Here is a 6237-nt window from a genome sequence, read left to right on the forward strand (position 1 = left end):
CAAAACCCTTTATGACTTGATCTTCAGTCTTATTGGAGGCTATTCTTTACCTCAAGTTTTTCACTGAAATAAAACCAAGTATACCATCAACTTCAGTGCATTTGCTCATGCTGTTTTCTATACCTGCAACAGCCCTGCCTTTTTTCTTTACTGGCTACTTACACTTATCCCCAGGGCTCAGATTTGGAAAAGAGAACAAATGAAAACTTGGAACAAACATCAGCAATGAGGAGGGAACATCATTACAAATACTCAAGCATGGAAAAGGTTACAAAAGGATATAATGAACAACTTTATACCAGTAAGTTTAATAAAATGGACAAATTTCTAGGAAACCATATTTAACAAATACTAAATCAAAAATAAATTTAAAAAACATAAATAGTCTATAACCAGTGAGAAAATGAGATTAGTAGTCAAATATGTTCCCATGAAGCAAACTACAGGACCACATAATTCCACTGATGAGTTCCATATTACTCTCAAAGATCAAGAATTTCAAACAGATTCTTGCAGAGCACAGGAGAACACCACTGATTTTAGTAGGTTAGCATAACCTTTGATGCCCAAATCAGATAATTTTTTATAAGAAAAAAATTATAGGACAATCTCATCCATGAACTTAGATGTAAGAATCCTAAGCAAAATATAAGCAAATTGAAAAAAATCAATATATAAAAGGAATAACACATCATAACCAAGCTGGGTTTACCTCAAGAACATAAGGTTGACATAACATTAGAAAAAGTCACTGTAATTCATCATATTAAAAGATTAAATATTATATGGTCATCTCAATAGATGCAAGAAAACAACATTCATACATGATAAAGAATCAACCTCAGTAAACTAGGAGTAGACAATAGGAATAATCTGATAAAATATTTATAAAACAAGCAAATACAGTTCTTAATGTTGATGCTGAAAGTTTTCCAAGACAAGGAGGCTGCTATCATCACTTCAACACAGTAGTGAAGGTAGCAATAAGGCAAGACAAATAAACTTGGCACATTAAAAAAAAGGCACTGCAATGGAAGAAATAAAACTGTCACTGTTTGCCAAGATGATATGATTGATTGTTCATACAGAAAATCTAAAAGAATATACAGATTTTATAATTTCATAATTTTCCCCAAAGGTCTCATCTTTTACTAAATTTTATTCTTAGAGATGGGGTTCCCAGGTGGCTTAGTGGTAGAGAATCCACCTGCCAAGAAAATCAACCCTGAATATTGATTGGAAGGACTGATGCTGAAACTGAAGCTCCAATACTTTGGCCACCTGATGTGAGGAGCTGACTCATTGAAAAAGACCCTGATGCTGAGGAAGATTGTGGGCAGGAGGAGACGGGGTTGATAGAAGATGAGATGGTTGGATGGCATCACCGACTTAATGGATTTGAGTTTGAGCAGAGCCTGGTGTGCTGCAGTCCATGCGGTCACAAAGAAGTGGACTAACTTAGCGACTGAACAACAAAGGAAGGAGTGTGGGTTTAATCCCTGGGTTGAAAAGCTCCCCTGGAGAAGGAAATGGCAACCCACTCCAATATTCTTGTCTGGGAAATCCCACGGACAGAGGAGCCTGGTGGGATACAGTCCACGGGGGTTGCGAAAGAGTCAGATGCACTCTTTCATGTGCTAGATCAAGTGTGCTGGATTCCTGTTGTTCACTTGTGTCCAGCTCTTTGCAACCCCATGGACTGCAGTACGCCAGGCTTCCCTGTCCTCCACTATCTCTCAGAGTTTGCTCAAACCCATGTCCATTAAGTCCGTGATGCCATCCAACCATCTCATCCTGGGTCACCCCCTTCTCCTCCTGCCCTCAATCTTTCCCAGCATCAGGGTGTTTTCCAATGAGTCCGCTCTTCACATCAGGTTCTCAACAGTTATCTACTGCATACGCAGTATCAATCATGTATATATGTCAATCCCAATTTCCCAAATCATCACCTCACCCCACAGTCATTTTTAGACTATACAATTCCAATATTGTTCTTTAAATGAGGTAAAAGGCAGCTTTCTTCCTTGTATCATCAAACGCGATAATGCTTCTAATGCATCTGGGCGTGGTTCTAAGCAGCATCTGACTATTTGTGACCCTATATTCTCCACTTTTGACAAGAATGCCCACTTACTGATGTTCCTCTGTAAACAGGTTAAATCTGGGCCTTGAACCACCAAAAGCCATCACGTTACTCCCTTGCCAAAAAACCTTTCAATGGCCTCCACATACACTTGGAACAAAATCTGAAATCTCTACCCTGGCTCCGAAATTCTGCAGGCATCTTCCTCCCAACTCTCTATCTTCTTGCCATGAGACACCCCGCCGACCCCCTCCCCTGTTCCATCCTCCTTGCCCTTGCCGGCACCCTTCACCTCCCCAAGGCGGTTGGCCCCTTGCTCTGGATCCTGCCCTTGGATAGTCTCTTTTGAGTAGTCCCCTCCTTAACCCTACTCATCCGTTAGGTCTCAAACTTCAGGTCTTTATAGCTTAGGGCCCTTTAATAAGCCCCTATAAAAGCACCTGTAACTTCTATATTGGACACTTTATGTGTTATGAGTCAATGGTTCTCCCTCCCACTGGGCTGCATTAAAAATTTCATGATCCTAAGCACCTTTGCTTTCGTGAACCCCCATTTAAAAGACGGAGAAGGCAATGGCAACCCACTCCAGTACTCTTGCCTGGAAAATCCCAGGGACGGCGGAGCCTGGTGGGCTACCGTCTATGGGGTCGCACAGAGTCCGACACGACTGAAGCGACTTAGCAGCAGCGTTTAAAAGAAAAAAAATTTAAACATTTTCGTAGGCCCTCAAATTTCATTCCCCCACCCTTGTAAGAAAAACCAAACCAAACCGAACCCCTTTTCTTTGACCCAGAGGTTTCACTGTTTCCTATTGATTTACAAGAAGTTAATATATTTTCCTGCCCCCCTCCCACTCAAAGTGTCTTGGGCTGTCAGCAGGGCACCTACGCGGCCTGGCGGCCTGGCCGCCTAGGCCCCAGGCGCGGGAGGGTCAGCAGAGGAGGAGACTCGGCTCCGTCCGCCCTGTCAGAACCGCGAGCGGCAGGCGGCTTCACACACGCGTCTGACCTGGGCCTCCGGGCGGCAGGCTTCCCTGGCAGCTGACCGGGTGCCTGTCGACACCCCGTGAGGGCAAGCCCGAGGTCAGCCCAAGCCTTTCCTGCGAAGTGCTGCCCGCAACCCGGCTCCCAGCTTTTGGTCCTCTACTCTGTTCCCACACCTGCAGAGAACCCCCACTTCGTGAAGGCAAAGACCGGGCTACCGGGCCCTTCCGGCCGTCGGCGTGCTCCACCGCTTCTGAGGGCGCCCCCCTCAGGCTGGGCGGCTCACTGCTGACGCCTCCTCAGTGTCCGCTTGAGGCTGCTCTTTGGGATGGCAGTCTTCAAGGCTGCACCAGGGTTAACAGCCCTTCTTTGACGCTTAGATAGAGTTTCGGATTTGTGTTGAGAATATTATGCCAAACCCGACACTTCCTCAAGCTACTCCTACCCCATGAAACTCCAGCGGTATTCCAATCTTATTCCTGGGTTCACTCATTGACTCCGTCACTCTTTTTCTTCCAACTTTATTGAGATATGTGATTGACATCCAGTACTGAATACGTTTAAGGTGTACAGCATAATGATTTAACTTACATACGTCACGAAAGGCTTACCACAATAAATTTATTGAATATCCATCATCTCACATAAATACACAATTAAAAATTTAAAAAAATTTTTTTCTTGTGATGAGACCTCTTAGGATTTACGCTGTTTAACAACTTCCATATATAACATGCTGCTGCTGCTGCTGCTAAGTCGCTTCAGTCGTGTCCGACTCTGTGCGACCCCAGAGACGACAGGCCACCAGGCTCCCCCGTCCCTGGGATTCTCCAGGCAAGAACACTGGAGTGGGTTGCCATTTCCTTCTCCAGCAGTGTTATTTACATTGTACATGATATCCCTAGTACTTACTTATAACTGGGATTTTGTACTTTTTGATTGCCTTCATCCACCCCAACCTGCCTTTGGCTCTGGTAACCACAAATCTGATCTCTTTACTATGAGGTGTTTTTTTTTTTTTTTTCTGTGTTTTTGAAGTATAATTGACCTTTAAAATTATGTTAGTTCCTGTTAGACAACATAGTGATTTGGTATTTCTATACAATTCAAACTGAACATCACAATGCATCGTTACTTTTGTCACTGTACAAAGATATTACATAGTTACTGACTATATTTCCACACTGTACGTTTTTCATACCTGTAACTAATTTATTTTGCAACTAGAAGTTTGTACCTGTTACTCTCCCTCACCTATTTCATTCCATACTCCCCTCTCCCCGCCAACCCCCCACCCTCTGGTAACCCCCTGTTTGTTCTATCTATACTCTGTTTCTTTATGGTTGACTGTTCATTTGTTTTGTTTTTTATGTTCCACATATAAGTGAAGTCATAAAATATTGTAATTGTCTGACTCATTTCACTTAGCCTAACACTTTCTGGAGAAGGCAATGGCACCCCACTCCAGTACTCTTGCCTGGCAAATCCCATGGATGGAGGAGCCTGGTAGGCTGCAGTCCATGGGGTCGCGAAGAGTCGGACATGACTGAGTGACTTCCATTTCACTTTTCACTTTCATGCATTGGAGAAGGAAATGGCAACCCACCTCAGTGTTCTTGCTTGGAGAATCCCAGGGACAGGGGACCCTGGTGGGTCGCATGGAGTTGGGCATGACTGAAGTGACTTAGCAGCAATGCTTTCTAGGTGCAACCATGTTGTTGCAAGCGGCAAGATTTCATTAATTTAATGGTTGAGCAGTATTCTGTTGTATGTATGTGCATGATTGTGTGTGTGTGTGCTAAACCGCTTCAGCTGTGTCTGACTCTGTGCAACCCAATGGACTGTAGCCCCCCAGGCTTCTATGTCCATGGGATTCTCCAGGCAAGAGTACTAGAGTGGGTGGCCATGCCCTCCTCCAGGGGAAATCTTCCTGACCCAGGGATCAAACCCAGGTCTCTTACATCTACTGCATTGGCAGGCAGGTTCTTTACCACTAGTGCCACCTGGGCAGCCCCATATATGTGCACATATATTTGTACATACATGTATATCACATCTGCTTTATCCATTCATCTATTGATGGGCTCTTGGGCTGATTCCATATCTTGGCTATTGTAAATAATGCTGTAGTGAACATAGAGATGCATGTATCTTTTCTAATTAGTGTTTTCATTTTCTTCAGACAAATAGGCAGGAGTGGAATTCCTGAATCCTATGGTAGTTCTAGTTATACTAGAACCATGCTGGTTTCCATAGTGCCTGTACCAATTTAAATTCCCACCATCAGTGTATGAGGGTTCCCTTTTCTCCACACCCTTGCCAACACGTTATTTGTTGTCCTTTTGATAACAGCCATAGTGACAGATGTGAGGTGACATCTCATTGTGATTTCAATTTGCATTTCCCCAATATTAATAATCTTGACCATCTTTTCATGTCCCTGTTGCCCATCTGTATGTCTTCAGAATGAATAAAGTAGACTTATGAACATGCTCTTGGAACTGAACTTGTTCATATGTAGTGGACTTACTATAGTTCTTAGTGTATAGAAATGCAACTGATTTCTGTATATTAATTTTGTATCCTGAAACTTTACTGAAACATAAATGTGGGCTTATCATATATGGCCTTTATTATGTTGAGATTTGTTCCCTCTATATTCATTTTGATGAGTTTTTAAAAATATTTTTTAGTTTTTATTTTATTAATTTATTATTTTTGATGAGTTTTTAATCATGAATAGATGTTTACTTTCATTAAAACTTTTTCTGCATGAGATGATCATATGATTTTTGTTCTTCAATTTGTGAATTTGGTGTATCACATTGATTAAGTTGTGAGAATTGAATCCCACTTGATCATGGCATATGAGCCTTTTAATGTATTATTGAATTCATTTTCCTATTATTTTATTGAGGATTTTTGCATCTATGGTCATCAGTGATATTGGCCTATAATTTTCTCATTTTTTGGTTATATCTTTGGTTTCGGTATCAGGGTGATGCCTGCTTTGTAGAATGAGTTTGAAAGCATTTCTTCCTCTGAAATTTTTTTGAACTAGTTTGGAAAGCATAGGTGTTAACTCTTCTCTAAATGTTTGGTAGAAGGAAGCCATTCGGTCCTAGACTTTTGTTTTGTAGGAGTTGTTTTATTACTGATTCAGTTTCATTA

General features: G+C 42.1%; 1 protein-coding gene across 1 annotated transcript in view; it reads right to left on the reverse strand.

Moving 5' to 3' along the window:
* Positions 1-3264, reverse strand: part of M1AP (meiosis 1 associated protein) — a 90511-nt gene extending 87247 nt beyond the window's left edge. Inside the window, exon 1 of the mRNA XM_086327737.1 lies at positions 3092-3264. The gene's annotated coding sequence lies outside the window, so the exon portion shown is untranslated. The remainder of the gene's footprint in view (positions 1-3091) is intronic.
* Positions 3265-6237: the final 2973 nt, after the last annotated feature.

This window comes from Bos grunniens, chromosome 11 (assembly GCF_055505025.1).
Source record: "Bos grunniens cultivar Pamir isolate PY7600 chromosome 11, Bosgru_T2T1.0, whole genome shotgun sequence".
NCBI lineage: Eukaryota > Metazoa > Chordata > Mammalia > Artiodactyla > Bovidae > Bos > Bos grunniens.